Below are 18,761 nucleotides of genomic sequence, written 5' to 3' on the forward strand. Positions count from 1 at the left end.
AGCCCCCCTCTAACCTTTGATAGTAAGCTTTTCTGTAGTCTGCCTGTTGATGTATTTTCCGTTTGAACTGTGCACAACATGAAGAGACGGAACACTGGCGGCTTGTCACAATGCCCCCCGATGACATCACAATAGCGCTGCTGCCTAGAAAACAAGCTGCGCAGAAGAAGTTGTTCTTTGGGTGGGAGGGTGGGCTAGTGGAAGGAGGGGGCAATCTCTTTTTTTCCCGGGTGGTAGGGGGATGACAGGAGAAGGGAAGCGGGTGGTGAGAAAGGTACAGAGGGCAGGGTTTGGGGGCTGGGAAGGAAAGGGAAAAGATTAGGGTTTGGGGATGATGAAAGGGCTTTCTACGGGTAAGGATGGCAAAGGGTGGCAGTGACGGAAAGTCAGGCAACCTGTCCTGTCCGTCTTTTTGTATCGTGAATTGGAAAGACTGCAAGGGGGAGGGGAGTTGCTTGCGCCCTAAAGGAGGAGTTATTCAGATTCATTGCAGTGGGCGGCGGCTGCAAAACGCACCATTCTTCTTGTTTTTGCTCTGCAAAGCAGCCTTTTCAAGGGTTGGCTTGGGTGACAAAATGTCTTGTGTAGGCGTGGGTTTGTCTCCCTCTCGCTCTCTCTCCCTAAGATGTGTCCGGCATAGGCCAGGGTGCCACTCGAGGCCCAAACCAATTCTGGTTATCGCTTCTCGGCCTTTTGGCTAAGATCAAGTGTAGTATCTGTTCTTATCAGTTTAATATCTGATACGTCCCCTATCTGGGGACCATATATTAAATGGATTTTTAGAACAGGGAGATGGAAAAAGAGCTTGCTCTGTCCACTCCACGCATTGACCTGGTATTGCAGTACCTCCAGGAACGGTGCACCCCTTCTTAACCCAGTTTCCAAAAGCAGAACTCAATTCACCTGATTCATATTAGCCCGATTTAATGAATTGGAAGAAAGCATACGTCTTCATATGCACCTCAATTTGGCCCATTCACTTTTCACACTTCCTCCTTTTGTTTTTTATCTTTCACACTTTTGACTTTCTTTATTCATCCAAATAGCAAACTCATCACCACTCAACCTGACCAACTCGGCTATGTCCCCGTGCTGCAGTTCTCTGTCTTATCTAGATCATTTGCAATTGAATGGAATAGATCCCTTTTGGACAAAGTGGATTCACCTGCTGCTGCAGTGACCACAGGTGTGATAAGATCTAGAATTGGCATCTGGTGCGATCTCTCCGCTTCCACTCCAAAGAAAGTTACCTGTTTATTCCTATCATGCATTGGTTTTTGGGGTTTTCTTTGAGTAATGATGATCTCTTTAGTAGTCTGTTGGCGCCCTCTCCTGGAGGAATAGTTTGCTTGCTCTTGGACATTCTAAAAGAGAGGTCATGATAGACATTGAGCTTCTGAGCTCAATTGGGGACAGTCATGGGTGATGAATGTTTGCAACCTACTGCGAAGCCTCATACCGCAATATAAGGAACGTCAAATACTAAGAAAGGGCGGCCTATGAAAGAATTACTACTTTCAATAAGTACACTTAAACGGCTAATTGGGAATAGAAAAACTGTAAAAAGCCCTCTGAGAAAGCCCCCCTCTAACCTTTGATAGTAAGCTTTTCTGTAGTCTGCCTGTTGATGTATTTTCCGTTTGAACTGTGCACAACATGAAGAGACGGAACACTGGCGGCTTGTCACAATGCCCCCCGATGACATCACAATAGCGCTGCTGCCTAGAAAACAAGCTGCGCAGAAGAAGTTGTTCTTTGGGTGGGAGGGTGGGCTAGTGGAAGGAGGGGGCAATCTCTTTTTTTCCCGGGTGGTAGGGGGATGACAGGAGAAGGGAAGCGGGTGGTGAGAAAGGTACAGAGGGCAGGGTTTGGGGGCTGGGAAGGAAAGGGAAAAGATTAGGGTTTGGGGATGATGAAAGGGCTTTCTACGGGTAAGGATGGCAAAGGGTGGCAGTGACGGAAAGTCAGGCAACCTGTCCTGTCCGTCTTTTTGTATCGTGAATTGGAAAGACTGCAAGGGGGAGGGGAGTTGCTTGCGCCCTAAAGGAGGAGTTATTCAGATTCATTGCAGTGGGCGGCGGCTGCAAAACGCACCATTCTTCTTGTTTTTGCTCTGCAAAGCAGCCTTTTCAAGGGTTGGCTTGGGTGACAAAATGTCTTGTGTAGGCGTGGGTTTGTCTCCCTCTCGCTCTCTCTCCCTAAGATGTGTCCGGCATAGGCCAGGGTGCCACTCGAGGCCCAAACCAATTCTGGTTATCGCTTCTCGGCCTTTTGGCTAAGATCAAGTGTAGTATCTGTTCTTATCAGTTTAATATCTGATACGTCCCCTATCTGGGGACCATATATTAAATGGATTTTTAGAACAGGGAGATGGAAAAAGAGCTTGCTCTGTCCACTCCACGCATTGACCTGGTATTGCAGTACCTCCAGGAACGGTGCACCCCTTCTTAACCCAGTTTCCAAAAGCAGAACTCAATTCACCTGATTCATATTAGCCCGATTTAATGAATTGGAAGAAAGCATACGTCTTCATATGCACCTCAATTTGGCCCATTCACTTTTCACACTTCCTCCTTTTGTTTTTTATCTTTCACACTTTTGACTTTCTTTATTCATCCAAATAGCAAACTCATCACCACTCAACCTGACCAACTCGGCTATGTCCCCGTGCTGCAGTTCTCTGTCTTATCTAGATCATTTGCAATTGAATGGAATAGATCCCTTTTGGACAAAGTGGATTCACCTGCTGCTGCAGTGACCACAGGTGTGATAAGATCTAGAATTGGCATCTGGTGCGATCTCTCCGCTTCCACTCCAAAGAAAGTTACCTGTTTATTCCTATCATGCATTGGTTTTTGGGGTTTTCTTTGAGTAATGATGATCTCTTTAGTAGTCTGTTGGCGCCCTCTCCTGGAGGAATAGTTTGCTTGCTCTTGGACATTCTAAAAGAGAGGTCATGATAGACATTGAGCTTCTGAGCTCAATTGGGGACAGTCATGGGTGATGAATGTTTGCAACCTACTGCGAAGCCTCATACCGCAATATAAGGAACGTCAAATACTAAGAAAGGGCGGCCTATGAAAGAATTACTACTTTCAATAAGTACACTTAAACGGCTAATTGGGAATAGAAAAACTGTAAAAAGCCCTCTGAGAAAGCCCCCCTCTAACCTTTGATAGTAAGCTTTTCTGTAGTCTGCCTGTTGATGTATTTTCCGTTTGAACTGTGCACAACATGAAGAGACGGAACACTGGCGGCTTGTCACAATGCCCCCCGATGACATCACAATAGCGCTGCTGCCTAGAAAACAAGCTGCGCAGAAGAAGTTGTTCTTTGGGTGGGAGGGTGGGCTAGTGGAAGGAGGGGGCAATCTCTTTTTTTCCCGGGTGGTAGGGGGATGACAGGAGAAGGGAAGCGGGTGGTGAGAAAGGTACAGAGGGCAGGGTTTGGGGGCTGGGAAGGAAAGGGAAAAGATTAGGGTTTGGGGATGATGAAAGGGCTTTCTACGGGTAAGGATGGCAAAGGGTGGCAGTGACGGAAAGTCAGGCAACCTGTCCTGTCCGTCTTTTTGTATCGTGAATTGGAAAGACTGCAAGGGGGAGGGGAGTTGCTTGCGCCCTAAAGGAGGAGTTATTCAGATTCATTGCAGTGGGCGGCGGCTGCAAAACGCACCATTCTTCTTGTTTTTGCTCTGCAAAGCAGCCTTTTCAAGGGTTGGCTTGGGTGACAAAATGTCTTGTGTAGGCGTGGGTTTGTCTCCCTCTCACTCTCTCTCCCTAAGATGTGTCCGGCATAGGCCAGGGTGCCACTCGAGGCCCAAACCAATTCTGGTTATCGCTTCTCGGCCTTTTGGCTAAGATCAAGTGTAGTATCTGTTCTTATCAGTTTAATATCTGATACGTCCCCTATCTGGGGACCATATATTAAATGGATTTTTAGAACAGGGAGATGGAAAAAGAGCTTGCTCTGTCCACTCCACGCATTGACCTGGTATTGCAGTACCTCCAGGAACGGTGCACCCCTTCTTAACCCAGTTTCCAAAAGCAGAACTCAATTCACCTGATTCATATTAGCCCGATTTAATGAATTGGAAGAAAGCATACGTCTTCATATGCACCTCAATTTGGCCCATTCACTTTTCACACTTCCTCCTTTTGTTTTTTATCTTTCACACTTTTGACTTTCTTTATTCATCCAAATAGCAAACTCATCACCACTCAACCTGACCAACTCGGCTATGTCCCCGTGCTGCAGTTCTCTGTCTTATCTAGATCATTTGCAATTGAATGGAATAGATCCCTTTTGGACAAAGTGGATTCACCTGCTGCTGCAGTGACCACAGGTGTGATAAGATCTAGAATTGGCATCTGGTGCGATCTCTCCGCTTCCACTCCAAAGAAAGTTACCTGTTTATTCCTATCATGCATTGGTTTTTGGGGTTTTCTTTGAGTAATGATGATCTCTTTAGTAGTCTGTTGGCGCCCTCTCCTGGAGGAATAGTTTGCTTGCTCTTGGACATTCTAAAAGAGAGGTCATGATAGACATTGAGCTTCTGAGCTCAATTGGGGACAGTCATGGGTGATGAATGTTTGCAACCTACTGCGAAGCCTCATACCGCAATATAAGGAACGTCAAATACTAAGAAAGGGCGGCCTATGAAAGAATTACTACTTTCAATAAGTACACTTAAACGGCTAATTGGGAATAGAAAAACTGTAAAAAGCCCTCTGAGAAAGCCCCCCTCTAACCTTTGATAGTAAGCTTTTCTGTAGTCTGCCTGTTGATGTATTTTCCGTTTGAACTGTGCACAACATGAAGAGACGGAACACTGGCGGCTTGTCACAATGCCCCCCGATGACATCACAATAGCGCTGCTGCCTAGAAAACAAGCTGCGCAGAAGAAGTTGTTCTTTGGGTGGGAGGGTGGGCTAGTGGAAGGAGGGGGCAATCTCTTTTTTTCCCGGGTGGTAGGGGGATGACAGGAGAAGGGAAGCGGGTGGTGAGAAAGGTACAGAGGGCAGGGTTTGGGGGCTGGGAAGGAAAGGGAAAAGATTAGGGTTTGGGGATGATGAAAGGGCTTTCTACGGGTAAGGATGGCAAAGGGTGGCAGTGACGGAAAGTCAGGCAACCTGTCCTGTCCGTCTTTTTGTATCGTGAATTGGAAAGACTGCAAGGGGGAGGGGAGTTGCTTGCGCCCTAAAGGAGGAGTTATTCAGATTCATTGCAGTGGGCGGCGGCTGCAAAACGCACCATTCTTCTTGTTTTTGCTCTGCAAAGCAGCCTTTTCAAGGGTTGGCTTGGGTGACAAAATGTCTTGTGTAGGCGTGGGTTTGTCTCCCTCTCGCTCTCTCTCCCTAAGATGTGTCCGGCATAGGCCAGGGTGCCACTCGAGGCCCAAACCAATTCTGGTTATCGCTTCTCGGCCTTTTGGCTAAGATCAAGTGTAGTATCTGTTCTTATCAGTTTAATATCTGATACGTCCCCTATCTGGGGACCATATATTAAATGGATTTTTAGAACAGGGAGATGGAAAAAGAGCTTGCTCTGTCCACTCCACGCATTGACCTGGTATTGCAGTACCTCCAGGAACGGTGCACCCCTTCTTAACCCAGTTTCCAAAAGCAGAACTCAATTCACCTGATTCATATTAGCCCGATTTAATGAATTGGAAGAAAGCATACGTCTTCATATGCACCTCAATTTGGCCCATTCACTTTTCACACTTCCTCCTTTTGTTTTTTATCTTTCACACTTTTGACTTTCTTTATTCATCCAAATAGCAAACTCATCACCACTCAACCTGACCAACTCGGCTATGTCCCCGTGCTGCAGTTCTCTGTCTTATCTAGATCATTTGCAATTGAATGGAATAGATCCCTTTTGGACAAAGTGGATTCACCTGCTGCTGCAGTGACCACAGGTGTGATAAGATCTAGAATTGGCATCTGGTGCGATCTCTCCGCTTCCACTCCAAAGAAAGTTACCTGTTTATTCCTATCATGCATTGGTTTTTGGGGTTTTCTTTGAGTAATGATGATCTCTTTAGTAGTCTGTTGGCGCCCTCTCCTGGAGGAATAGTTTGCTTGCTCTTGGACATTCTAAAAGAGAGGTCATGATAGACATTGAGCTTCTGAGCTCAATTGGGGACAGTCATGGGTGATGAATGTTTGCAACCTACTGCGAAGCCTCATACCGCAATATAAGGAACGTCAAATACTAAGAAAGGGCGGCCTATGAAAGAATTACTACTTTCAATAAGTACACTTAAACGGCTAATTGGGAATAGAAAAACTGTAAAAAGCCCTCTGAGAAAGCCCCCCTCTAACCTTTGATAGTAAGCTTTTCTGTAGTCTGCCTGTTGATGTATTTTCCGTTTGAACTGTGCACAACATGAAGAGACGGAACACTGGCGGCTTGTCACAATGCCCCCCGATGACATCACAATAGCGCTGCTGCCTAGAAAACAAGCTGCGCAGAAGAAGTTGTTCTTTGGGTGGGAGGGTGGGCTAGTGGAAGGAGGGGGCAATCTCTTTTTTTCCCGGGTGGTAGGGGGATGACAGGAGAAGGGAAGCGGGTGGTGAGAAAGGTACAGAGGGCAGGGTTTGGGGGCTGGGAAGGAAAGGGAAAAGATTAGGGTTTGGGGATGATGAAAGGGCTTTCTACGGGTAAGGATGGCAAAGGGTGGCAGTGACGGAAAGTCAGGCAACCTGTCCTGTCCGTCTTTTTGTATCGTGAATTGGAAAGACTGCAAGGGGGAGGGGAGTTGCTTGCGCCCTAAAGGAGGAGTTATTCAGATTCATTGCAGTGGGCGGCGGCTGCAAAACGCACCATTCTTCTTGTTTTTGCTCTGCAAAGCAGCCTTTTCAAGGGTTGGCTTGGGTGACAAAATGTCTTGTGTAGGCGTGGGTTTGTCTCCCTCTCGCTCTCTCTCCCTAAGATGTGTCCGGCATAGGCCAGGGTGCCACTCGAGGCCCAAACCAATTCTGGTTATCGCTTCTCGGCCTTTTGGCTAAGATCAAGTGTAGTATCTGTTCTTATCAGTTTAATATCTGATACGTCCCCTATCTGGGGACCATATATTAAATGGATTTTTAGAACAGGGAGATGGAAAAAGAGCTTGCTCTGTCCACTCCACGCATTGACCTGGTATTGCAGTACCTCCAGGAACGGTGCACCCCTTCTTAACCCAGTTTCCAAAAGCAGAACTCAATTCACCTGATTCATATTAGCCCGATTTAATGAATTGGAAGAAAGCATACGTCTTCATATGCACCTCAATTTGGCCCATTCACTTTTCACACTTCCTCCTTTTGTTTTTTATCTTTCACACTTTTGACTTTCTTTATTCATCCAAATAGCAAACTCATCACCACTCAACCTGACCAACTCGGCTATGTCCCCGTGCTGCAGTTCTCTGTCTTATCTAGATCATTTGCAATTGAATGGAATAGATCCCTTTTGGACAAAGTGGATTCACCTGCTGCTGCAGTGACCACAGGTGTGATAAGATCTAGAATTGGCATCTGGTGCGATCTCTCCGCTTCCACTCCAAAGAAAGTTACCTGTTTATTCCTATCATGCATTGGTTTTTGGGGTTTTCTTTGAGTAATGATGATCTCTTTAGTAGTCTGTTGGCGCCCTCTCCTGGAGGAATAGTTTGCTTGCTCTTGGACATTCTAAAAGAGAGGTCATGATAGACATTGAGCTTCTGAGCTCAATTGGGGACAGTCATGGGTGATGAATGTTTGCAACCTACTGCGAAGCCTCATACCGCAATATAAGGAACGTCAAATACTAAGAAAGGGCGGCCTATGAAAGAATTACTACTTTCAATAAGTACACTTAAACGGCTAATTGGGAATAGAAAAACTGTAAAAAGCCCTCTGAGAAAGCCCCCCTCTAACCTTTGATAGTAAGCTTTTCTGTAGTCTGCCTGTTGATGTATTTTCCGTTTGAACTGTGCACAACATGAAGAGACGGAACACTGGCGGCTTGTCACAATGCCCCCCGATGACATCACAATAGCGCTGCTGCCTAGAAAACAAGCTGCGCAGAAGAAGTTGTTCTTTGGGTGGGAGGGTGGGCTAGTGGAAGGAGGGGGCAATCTCTTTTTTTCCCGGGTGGTAGGGGGATGACAGGAGAAGGGAAGCGGGTGGTGAGAAAGGTACAGAGGGCAGGGTTTGGGGGCTGGGAAGGAAAGGGAAAAGATTAGGGTTTGGGGATGATGAAAGGGCTTTCTACGGGTAAGGATGGCAAAGGGTGGCAGTGACGGAAAGTCAGGCAACCTGTCCTGTCCGTCTTTTTGTATCGTGAATTGGAAAGACTGGAAGGGGGAGGGGAGTTGCTTGCGCCCTAAAGGAGGAGTTATTCAGATTCATTGCAGTGGGCGGCGGCTGCAAAACGCACCATTCTTCTTGTTTTTGCTCTGCAAAGCAGCCTTTTCAAGGGTTGGCTTGGGTGACAAAATGTCTTGTGTAGGCGTGGGTTTGTCTCCCTCTCGCTCTCTCTCCCTAAGATGTGTCCGGCATAGGCCAGGGTGCCACTCGAGGCCCAAACCAATTCTGGTTATCGCTTCTCGGCCTTTTGGCTAAGATCAAGTGTAGTATCTGTTCTTATCAGTTTAATATCTGATACGTCCCCTATCTGGGGACCATATATTAAATGGATTTTTAGAACAGGGAGATGGAAAAAGAGCTTGCTCTGTCCACTCCACGCATTGACCTGGTATTGCAGTACCTCCAGGAACGGTGCACCCCTTCTTAACCCAGTTTCCAAAAGCAGAACTCAATTCACCTGATTCATATTAGCCCGATTTAATGAATTGGAAGAAAGCATACGTCTTCATATGCACCTCAATTTGGCCCATTCACTTTTCACACTTCCTCCTTTTGTTTTTTATCTTTCACACTTTTGACTTTCTTTATTCATCCAAATAGCAAACTCATCACCACTCAACCTGACCAACTCGGCTATGTCCCCGTGCTGCAGTTCTCTGTCTTATCTAGATCATTTGCAATTGAATGGAATAGATCCCTTTTGGACAAAGTGGATTCACCTGCTGCTGCAGTGACCACAGGTGTGATAAGATCTAGAATTGGCATCTGGTGCGATCTCTCCGCTTCCACTCCAAAGAAAGTTACCTGTTTATTCCTATCATGCATTGGTTTTTGGGGTTTTCTTTGAGTAATGATGATCTCTTTAGTAGTCTGTTGGCGCCCTCTCCTGGAGGAATAGTTTGCTTGCTCTTGGACATTCTAAAAGAGAGGTCATGATAGACATTGAGCTTCTGAGCTCAATTGGGGACAGTCATGGGTGATGAATGTTTGCAACCTACTGCGAAGCCTCATACCGCAATATAAGGAACGTCAAATACTAAGAAAGGGCGGCCTATGAAAGAATTACTACTTTCAATAAGTACACTTAAACGGCTAATTGGGAATAGAAAAACTGTAAAAAGCCCTCTGAGAAAGCCCCCCTCTAACCTTTGATAGTAAGCTTTTCTGTAGTCTGCCTGTTGATGTATTTTCCGTTTGAACTGTGCACAACATGAAGAGACGGAACACTGGCGGCTTGTCACAATGCCCCCCGATGACATCACAATAGCGCTGCTGCCTAGAAAACAAGCTGCGCAGAAGAAGTTGTTCTTTGGGTGGGAGGGTGGGCTAGTGGAAGGAGGGGGCAATCTCTTTTTTTCCCGGGTGGTAGGGGGATGACAGGAGAAGGGAAGCGGGTGGTGAGAAAGGTACAGAGGGCAGGGTTTGGGGGCTGGGAAGGAAAGGGAAAAGATTAGGGTTTGGGGATGATGAAAGGGCTTTCTACGGGTAAGGATGGCAAAGGGTGGCAGTGACGGAAAGTCAGGCAACCTGTCCTGTCCGTCTTTTTGTATCGTGAATTGGAAAGACTGCAAGGGGGAGGGGAGTTGCTTGCGCCCTAAAGGAGGAGTTATTCAGATTCATTGCAGTGGGCGGCGGCTGCAAAACGCACCATTCTTCTTGTTTTTGCTCTGCAAAGCAGCCTTTTCAAGGGTTGGCTTGGGTGACAAAATGTCTTGTGTAGGCGTGGGTTTGTCTCCCTCTCGCTCTCTCTCCCTAAGATGTGTCCGGCATAGGCCAGGGTGCCACTCGAGGCCCAAACCAATTCTGGTTATCGCTTCTCGGCCTTTTGGCTAAGATCAAGTGTAGTATCTGTTCTTATCAGTTTAATATCTGATACGTCCCCTATCTGGGGACCATATATTAAATGGATTTTTAGAACAGGGAGATGGAAAAAGAGCTTGCTCTGTCCACTCCACACATTGACCTGGTATTGCAGTACCTCCAGGAACGGTGCACCCCTTCTTAACCCAGTTTCCAAAAGCAGAACTCAATTCACCTGATTCATATTAGCCCGATTTAATGAATTGGAAGAAAGCATACGTCTTCATATGCACCTCAATTTGGCCCATTCACTTTTCACACTTCCTCCTTTTGTTTTTTATCTTTCACACTTTTGACTTTCTTTATTCATCCAAATAGCAAACTCATCACCACTCAACCTGACCAACTCGGCTATGTCCCCGTGCTGCAGTTCTCTGTCTTATCTAGATCATTTGCAATTGAATGGAATAGATCCCTTTTGGACAAAGTGGATTCACCTGCTGCTGCAGTGACCACAGGTGTGATAAGATCTAGAATTGGCATCTGGTGCGATCTCTCCGCTTCCACTCCAAAGAAAGTTACCTGTTTATTCCTATCATGCATTGGTTTTTGGGGTTTTCTTTGAGTAATGATGATCTCTTTAGTAGTCTGTTGGCGCCCTCTCCTGGAGGAATAGTTTGCTTGCTCTTGGACATTCTAAAAGAGAGGTCATGATAGACATTGAGCTTCTGAGCTCAATTGGGGACAGTCATGGGTGATGAATGTTTGCAACCTACTGCGAAGCCTCATACCGCAATATAAGGAACGTCAAATACTAAGAAAGGGCGGCCTATGAAAGAATTACTACTTTCAATAAGTACACTTAAACGGCTAATTGGGAATAGAAAAACTGTAAAAAGCCCTCTGAGAAAGCCCCCCTCTAACCTTTGATAGTAAGCTTTTCTGTAGTCTGCCTGTTGATGTATTTTCCGTTTGAACTGTGCACAACATGAAGAGACGGAACACTGGCGGCTTGTCACAATGCCCCCCGATGACATCACAATAGCGCTGCTGCCTAGAAAACAAGCTGCGCAGAAGAAGTTGTTCTTTGGGTGGGAGGGTGGGCTAGTGGAAGGAGGGGGCAATCTCTTTTTTTCCCGGGTGGTAGGGGGATGACAGGAGAAGGGAAGCGGGTGGTGAGAAAGGTACAGAGGGCAGGGTTTGGGGGCTGGGAAGGAAAGGGAAAAGATTAGGGTTTGGGGATGATGAAAGGGCTTTCTACGGGTAAGGATGGCAAAGGGTGGCAGTGACGGAAAGTCAGGCAACCTGTCCTGTCCGTCTTTTTGTATCGTGAATTGGAAAGACTGCAAGGGGGAGGGGAGTTGCTTGCACCCTAAAGGAGGAGTTATTCAGATTCATTGCAGTGGGCGGCGGCTGCAAAACGCACCATTCTTCTTGTTTTTGCTCTGCAAAGCAGCCTTTTCAAGGGTTGGCTTGGGTGACAAAATGTCTTGTGTAGGCGTGGGTTTGTCTCCCTCTCGCTCTCTCTCCCTAAGATGTGTCCGGCATAGGCCAGGGTGCCACTCGAGGCCCAAACCAATTCTGGTTATCGCTTCTCGGCCTTTTGGCTAAGATCAAGTGTAGTATCTGTTCTTATCAGTTTAATATCTGATACGTCCCCTATCTGGGGACCATATATTAAATGGATTTTTAGAACAGGGAGATGGAAAAAGAGCTTGCTCTGTCCACTCCACGCATTGACCTGGTATTGCAGTACCTCCAGGAACGGTGCACCCCTTCTTAACCCAGTTTCCAAAAGCAGAACTCAATTCACCTGATTCATATTAGCCCGATTTAATGAATTGGAAGAAAGCATACGTCTTCATATGCACCTCAATTTGGCCCATTCACTTTTCACACTTCCTCCTTTTGTTTTTTATCTTTCACACTTTTGACTTTCTTTATTCATCCAAATAGCAAACTCATCACCACTCAACCTGACCAACTCGGCTATGTCCCCGTGCTGCAGTTCTCTGTCTTATCTAGATCATTTGCAATTGAATGGAATAGATCCCTTTTGGACAAAGTGGATTCACCTGCTGCTGCAGTGACCACAGGTGTGATAAGATCTAGAATTGGCATCTGGTGCGATCTCTCCGCTTCCACTCCAAAGAAAGTTACCTGTTTATTCCTATCATGCATTGGTTTTTGGGGTTTTCTTTGAGTAATGATGATCTCTTTAGTAGTCTGTTGGCGCCCTCTCCTGGAGGAATAGTTTGCTTGCTCTTGGACATTCTAAAAGAGAGGTCATGATAGACATTGAGCTTCTGAGCTCAATTGGGGACAGTCATGGGTGATGAATGTTTGCAACCTACTGCGAAGCCTCATACCGCAATATAAGGAACGTCAAATACTAAGAAAGGGCGGCCTATGAAAGAATTACTACTTTCAATAAGTACACTTAAACGGCTAATTGGGAATAGAAAAACTGTAAAAAGCCCTCTGAGAAAGCCCCCCTCTAACCTTTGATAGTAAGCTTTTCTGTAGTCTGCCTGTTGATGTATTTTCCGTTTGAACTGTGCACAACATGAAGAGACGGAACACTGGCGGCTTGTCACAATGCCCCCCGATGACATCACAATAGCGCTGCTGCCTAGAAAACAAGCTGCGCAGAAGAAGTTGTTCTTTGGGTGGGAGGGTGGGCTAGTGGAAGGAGGGGGCAATCTCTTTTTTTCCCGGGTGGTAGGGGGATGACAGGAGAAGGGAAGCGGGTGGTGAGAAAGGTACAGAGGGCAGGGTTTGGGGGCTGGGAAGGAAAGGGAAAAGATTAGGGTTTGGGGATGATGAAAGGGCTTTCTACGGGTAAGGATGGCAAAGGGTGGCAGTGACGGAAAGTCAGGCAACCTGTCCTGTCCGTCTTTTTGTATCGTGAATTGGAAAGACTGCAAGGGGGAGGGGAGTTGCTTGCGCCCTAAAGGAGGAGTTATTCAGATTCATTGCAGTGGGCGGCGGCTGCAAAACGCACCATTCTTCTTGTTTTTGCTCTGCAAAGCAGCCTTTTCAAGGGTTGGCTTGGGTGACAAAATGTCTTGTGTAGGCGTGGGTTTGTCTCCCTCTCGCTCTCTCTCCCTAAGATGTGTCCGGCATAGGCCAGGGTGCCACTCGAGGCCCAAACCAATTCTGGTTATCGCTTCTCGGCCTTTTGGCTAAGATCAAGTGTAGTATCTGTTCTTATCAGTTTAATATCTGATACGTCCCCTATCTGGGGACCATATATTAAATGGATTTTTAGAACAGGGAGATGGAAAAAGAGCTTGCTCTGTCCACTCCACGCATTGACCTGGTATTGCAGTACCTCCAGGAACGGTGCACCCCTTCTTAACCCAGTTTCCAAAAGCAGAACTCAATTCACCTGATTCATATTAGCCCGATTTAATGAATTGGAAGAAAGCATACGTCTTCATATGCACCTCAATTTGGCCCATTCACTTTTCACACTTCCTCCTTTTGTTTTTTATCTTTCACACTTTTGACTTTCTTTATTCATCCAAATAGCAAACTCATCACCACTCAACCTGACCAACTCGGCTATGTCCCCGTGCTGCAGTTCTCTGTCTTATCTAGATCATTTGCAATTGAATGGAATAGATCCCTTTTGGACAAAGTGGATTCACCTGCTGCTGCAGTGACCACAGGTGTGATAAGATCTAGAATTGGCATCTGGTGCGATCTCTCCGCTTCCACTCCAAAGAAAGTTACCTGTTTATTCCTATCATGCATTGGTTTTTGGGGTTTTCTTTGAGTAATGATGATCTCTTTAGTAGTCTGTTGGCGCCCTCTCCTGGAGGAATAGTTTGCTTGCTCTTGGACATTCTAAAAGAGAGGTCATGATAGACATTGAGCTTCTGAGCTCAATTGGGGACAGTCATGGGTGATGAATGTTTGCAACCTACTGCGAAGCCTCATACCGCAATATAAGGAACGTCAAATACTAAGAAAGGGCGGCCTATGAAAGAATTACTACTTTCAATAAGTACACTGAAACGGCTAATTGGGAATAGAAAAACTGTAAAAAGCCCTCTGAGAAAGCCCCCCTCTAACCTTTGATAGTAAGCTTTTCTGTAGTCTGCCTGTTGATGTATTTTCCGTTTGAACTGTGCACAACATGAAGAGACGGAACACTGGCGGCTTGTCACAATGCCCCCCGATGACATCACAATAGCGCTGCTGCCTAGAAAACAAGCTGCGCAGAAGAAGTTGTTCTTTGGGTGGGAGGGTGGGCTAGTGGAAGGAGGGGGCAATCTCTTTTTTTCCCGGGTGGTAGGGGGATGACAGGAGAAGGGAAGCGGGTGGTGAGAAAGGTACAGAGGGCAGGGTTTGGGGGCTGGGAAGGAAAGGGAAAAGATTAGGGTTTGGGGATGATGAAAGGGCTTTCTACGGGTAAGGATGGCAAAGGGTGGCAGTGACGGAAAGTCAGGCAACCTGTCCTGTCCGTCTTTTTGTATCGTGAATTGGAAAGACTGCAAGGGGGAGGGGAGTTGCTTGCGCCCTAAAGGAGGAGTTATTCAGATTCATTGCAGTGGGCGGCGGCTGCAAAACGCACCATTCTTCTTGTTTTTGCTCTGCAAAGCAGCCTTTTCAAGGGTTGGCTTGGGTGACAAAATGTCTTGTGTAGGCGTGGGTTTGTCTCCCTCTCGCTCTCTCTCCCTAAGATGTGTCCGGCATAGGCCAGGGTGCCACTCGAGGCCCAAACCAATTCTGGTTATCGCTTCTCGGCCTTTTGGCTAAGATCAAGTGTAGTATCTGTTCTTATCAGTTTAATATCTGATACGTCCCCTATCTGGGGACCATATATTAAATGGATTTTTAGAACAGGGAGATGGAAAAAGAGCTTGCTCTGTCCACTCCACGCATTGACCTGGTATTGCAGTACCTCCAGGAACGGTGCACCCCTTCTTAACCCAGTTTCCAAAAGCAGAACTCAATTCACCTGATTCATATTAGCCCGATTTAATGAATTGGAAGAAAGCATACGTCTTCATATGCACCTCAATTTGGCCCATTCACTTTTCACACTTCCTCCTTTTGTTTTTTATCTTTCACACTTTTGACTTTCTTTATTCATCCAAATAGCAAACTCATCACCACTCAACCTGACCAACTCGGCTATGTCCCCGTGCTGCAGTTCTCTGTCTTATCTAGATCATTTGCAATTGAATGGAATAGATCCCTTTTGGACAAAGTGGATTCACCTGCTGCTGCAGTGACCACAGGTGTGATAAGATCTAGAATTGGCATCTGGTGCGATCTCTCCGCTTCCACTCCAAAGAAAGTTACCTGTTTATTCCTATCATGCATTGGTTTTTGGGGTTTTCTTTGAGTAATGATGATCTCTTTAGTAGTCTGTTGGCGCCCTCTCCTGGAGGAATAGTTTGCTTGCTCTTGGACATTCTAAAAGAGAGGTCATGATAGACATTGAGCTTCTGAGCTCAATTGGGGACAGTCATGGGTGATGAATGTTTGCAACCTACTGCGAAGCCTCATACCGCAATATAAGGAACGTCAAATACTAAGAAAGGGCGGCCTATGAAAGAATTACTACTTTCAATAAGTACACTTAAACGGCTAATTGGGAATAGAAAAACTGTAAAAAGCCCTCTGAGAAAGCCCCCCTCTAACCTTTGATAGTAAGCTTTTCTGTAGTCTGCCTGTTGATGTATTTTCCGTTTGAACTGTGCACAACATGAAGAGACGGAACACTGGCGGCTTGTCACAATGCCCCCCGATGACATCACAATAGCGCTGCTGCCTAGAAAACAAGCTGCGCAGAAGAAGTTGTTCTTTGGGTGGGAGGGTGGGCTAGTGGAAGGAGGGGGCAATCTCTTTTTTTCCCGGGTGGTAGGGGGATGACAGGAGAAGGGAAGCGGGTGGTGAGAAAGGTACAGAGGGCAGGGTTTGGGGGCTGGGAAGGAAAGGGAAAAGATTAGGGTTTGGGGATGATGAAAGGGCTTTCTACGGGTAAGGATGGCAAAGGGTGGCAGTGACGGAAAGTCAGGCAACCTGTCCTGTCCGTCTTTTTGTATCGTGAATTGGAAAGACTGCAAGGGGGAGGGGAGTTGCTTGCGCCCTAAAGGAGGAGTTATTCAGATTCATTGCAGTGGGCGGCGGCTGCAAAACGCACCATTCTTCTTGTTTTTGCTCTGCAAAGCAGCCTTTTCAAGGGTTGGCTTGGGTGACAAAATGTCTTGTGTAGGCGTGGGTTTGTCTCCCTCTCGCTCTCTCTCCCTAAGATGTGTCCGGCATAGGCCAGGGTGCCACTCGAGGCCCAAACCAATTCTGGTTATCGCTTCTCGGCCTTTTGGCTAAGATCAAGTGTAGTATCTGTTCTTATCAGTTTAATATCTGATACGTCCCCTATCTGGGGACCATATATTAAATGGATTTTTAGAACAGGGAGATGGAAAAAGAGCTTGCTCTGTCCACTCCACGCATTGACCTGGTATTGCAGTACCTCCAGGAACGGTGCACCCCTTCTTAACCCAGTTTCCAAAAGCAGAACTCAATTCACCTGATTCATATTAGCCCAATTTAATGAATTGGAAGAAAGCATACGTCTTCATATGCACCTCAATTTGGCCCATTCACTTTTCACACTTCCTCCTTTTGTTTTTTATCTTTCACACTTTTGACTTTCTTTATTCATCCAAATAGCAAACTCATCACCACTCAACCTGACCAACTCGGCTATGTCCCCGTGCTGCAGTTCTCTGTCTTATCTAGATCATTTGCAATTGAATGGAATAGATCCCTTTTGGACAAAGTGGATTCACCTGCTGCTGCAGTGACCACAGGTGTGATAAGATCTAGAATTGGCATCTGGTGCGATCTCTCCGCTTCCACTCCAAAGAAAGTTACCTGTTTATTCCTATCATGCATTGGTTTTTGGGGTTTTCTTTGAGTAATGATGATCTCTTTAGTAGTCTGTTGGCGCCCTCTCCTGGAGGAATAGTTTGCTTGCTCTTGGACATTCTAAAAGAGAGGTCATGATAGACATTGAGCTTCTGAGCTCAATTGGGGACAGTCATGGGTGATGAATGTTTGCAACCTACTGCGAAGCCTCATACCGCAATATAAGGAACGTCAAATACTAAGAAAGGGCGGCCTATGAAAGAATTACTACTTTCAATAAGTACACTTAAACGGCTAATTGGGAATAGAAAAACTGTAAAAAGCCCTCTGAGAAAGCCCCCCTCTAACCTTTGATAGTAAGCTTTTCTGTAGTCTGCCTGTTGATGTATTTTCCGTTTGAACTGTGCACAACATGAAGAGACGGAACACTGGCGGCTTGTCACAATGCCCCCCGATGACATCACAATAGCGCTGCTGCCTAGAAAACAAGCTGCGCAGAAGAAGTTGTTCTTTGGGTGGGAGGGTGGGCTAGTGGAAGGAGGGGGCAATCTCTTTTTTTCCCGGGTGGTAGGGGGATGACAGGAGAAGGGAAGCGGGTGGTGAGAAAGGTACAGAGGGCAGGGTTTGGGGGCTGGGAAGGAAAGGGAAAAGATTAGGGTTTGGGGATGATGAAAGGGCTTTCTACGGGTAAGGATGGCAAAGGGTGGCAGTGACGGAAAGTCAGGCAACCTGTCCTGTCCGTCTTTTTGTATCGTGAATTGGAAAGACTGCAAGGGGGAGGGGAGTTGCTTGCGCCCTAAAGGAGGAGTTATTCAGATTCATTGCAGTGGGCGGCGGCTGCAAAACGCACCATTCTTCTTGTTTTTGCTCTGCAAAGCAGCCTTTTCAAGGGTTGGCTTGGGTGACAAAATGTCTTGTGTAGGCGTGGGTTTGTCTCCCTCTCGCTCGCTCTCCCTAAGATGTGTCCGGCATAGGCCAGGGTGCCACTCGAGGCCCAAACCAATTCTGGTTATCGCTTCTCGGCCTTTTGGCTAAGATCAAGTGTAGTATCTGTTCTTATCAGTTTAATATCTGATACGTCCCCTATCTGGGGACCATATATTAAATGGATTTTTAGAACAGGGAGATGGAAAAAGAGCTTGCTCTGTCCACTCCACGCATTGACCTGGTATTGCAGTACCTCCAGGAACGGTGCACCCCTTCTTAACCCAGTTTCCAAAAGCAGAACTCAATTCACCTGATTCATATTAGCCCGATTTAATGAATTGGAAGAAAGCATACGTCTTCATATGCACCTCAATTTGGCCCATTCACTTTTCACACTTCCTCCTTTTGTTTTTTATCTTTCACACTTTTGACTTTCTTTATTCATCCAAATAGCAAACTCATCACCACTCAACCTGACCAACTCGGCTATGTCCCCGTGCTGCAGTTCTCTGTCTTATCTAGATCATTTGCAATTGAATGGAATAGATCCCTTTTGGACAAAGTGGATTCACCTGCTGCTGCAGTGACCACAGGTGTGATAAGATCTAGAATTGGCATCTGGTGCGATCTCTCCGCTTCCACTCCAAAGAAAGTTACCTGTTTATTCCTATCATGCATTGGTTTTTGGGGTTTTCTTTGAGTAATGATGATCTCTTTAGTAGTCTGTTGGCGCCCTCTCCTGGAGGAATAGTTTGCTTGCTCTTGGACATTCTAAAAGAGAGGTCATGATAGACATTGAGCTTCTGAGCT

At 46.3% G+C, this 18,761-nt stretch overlaps 12 non-coding genes across 12 annotated transcripts; all 12 read left to right on the plus strand.

The window, feature by feature from the left end:
- The first annotated feature begins 677 nt into the window (after positions 1-677).
- On the plus strand, positions 678-868 carry LOC142272051 (U2 spliceosomal RNA). Its single transcript, XR_012736992.1, has one exon. It is a non-coding gene; the product is annotated as a U2 spliceosomal RNA (small nuclear RNA).
- Positions 869-2,255: 1,387 nt separating this feature from the next.
- On the plus strand, positions 2,256-2,446 carry LOC142272063 (U2 spliceosomal RNA). Its single transcript, XR_012737003.1, has one exon. It is a non-coding gene; the product is annotated as a U2 spliceosomal RNA (small nuclear RNA).
- A 1,387-nt stretch (positions 2,447-3,833) lies between these two features.
- LOC142272075 (U2 spliceosomal RNA) lies at positions 3,834-4,024 on the plus strand. The gene has a single exon (XR_012737014.1). It is a non-coding gene; the product is annotated as a U2 spliceosomal RNA (small nuclear RNA).
- A 1,387-nt stretch (positions 4,025-5,411) lies between these two features.
- Positions 5,412-5,602, plus strand: LOC142272087 (U2 spliceosomal RNA). The gene has a single exon (XR_012737025.1). It is a non-coding gene; the product is annotated as a U2 spliceosomal RNA (small nuclear RNA).
- A 1,387-nt stretch (positions 5,603-6,989) lies between these two features.
- On the plus strand, positions 6,990-7,180 carry LOC142272099 (U2 spliceosomal RNA). Its single transcript, XR_012737036.1, has one exon. It is a non-coding gene; the product is annotated as a U2 spliceosomal RNA (small nuclear RNA).
- A 1,387-nt stretch (positions 7,181-8,567) lies between these two features.
- LOC142272052 (U2 spliceosomal RNA) lies at positions 8,568-8,758 on the plus strand. The gene has a single exon (XR_012736993.1). It is a non-coding gene; the product is annotated as a U2 spliceosomal RNA (small nuclear RNA).
- A 1,387-nt stretch (positions 8,759-10,145) lies between these two features.
- On the plus strand, positions 10,146-10,336 carry LOC142272098 (U2 spliceosomal RNA). Its single transcript, XR_012737035.1, has one exon. It is a non-coding gene; the product is annotated as a U2 spliceosomal RNA (small nuclear RNA).
- A 1,387-nt stretch (positions 10,337-11,723) lies between these two features.
- LOC142272053 (U2 spliceosomal RNA) lies at positions 11,724-11,914 on the plus strand. Its single transcript, XR_012736994.1, has one exon. It is a non-coding gene; the product is annotated as a U2 spliceosomal RNA (small nuclear RNA).
- A 1,387-nt stretch (positions 11,915-13,301) lies between these two features.
- Positions 13,302-13,492, plus strand: LOC142272054 (U2 spliceosomal RNA). The gene has a single exon (XR_012736995.1). It is a non-coding gene; the product is annotated as a U2 spliceosomal RNA (small nuclear RNA).
- Positions 13,493-14,879: 1,387 nt separating this feature from the next.
- Positions 14,880-15,070, plus strand: LOC142272055 (U2 spliceosomal RNA). The gene has a single exon (XR_012736996.1). It is a non-coding gene; the product is annotated as a U2 spliceosomal RNA (small nuclear RNA).
- Positions 15,071-16,457: 1,387 nt separating this feature from the next.
- On the plus strand, positions 16,458-16,648 carry LOC142272056 (U2 spliceosomal RNA). Its single transcript, XR_012736997.1, has one exon. It is a non-coding gene; the product is annotated as a U2 spliceosomal RNA (small nuclear RNA).
- A 1,387-nt stretch (positions 16,649-18,035) lies between these two features.
- Positions 18,036-18,226, plus strand: LOC142272057 (U2 spliceosomal RNA). Its single transcript, XR_012736998.1, has one exon. It is a non-coding gene; the product is annotated as a U2 spliceosomal RNA (small nuclear RNA).
- The last annotated feature ends 535 nt before the right edge of the window (positions 18,227-18,761 follow it).

This window comes from Anomaloglossus baeobatrachus, unplaced genomic scaffold (genome assembly GCF_048569485.1).
Source record: "Anomaloglossus baeobatrachus isolate aAnoBae1 unplaced genomic scaffold, aAnoBae1.hap1 Scaffold_3439, whole genome shotgun sequence".
Taxonomy (NCBI): domain Eukaryota; kingdom Metazoa; phylum Chordata; class Amphibia; order Anura; family Aromobatidae; genus Anomaloglossus; species Anomaloglossus baeobatrachus.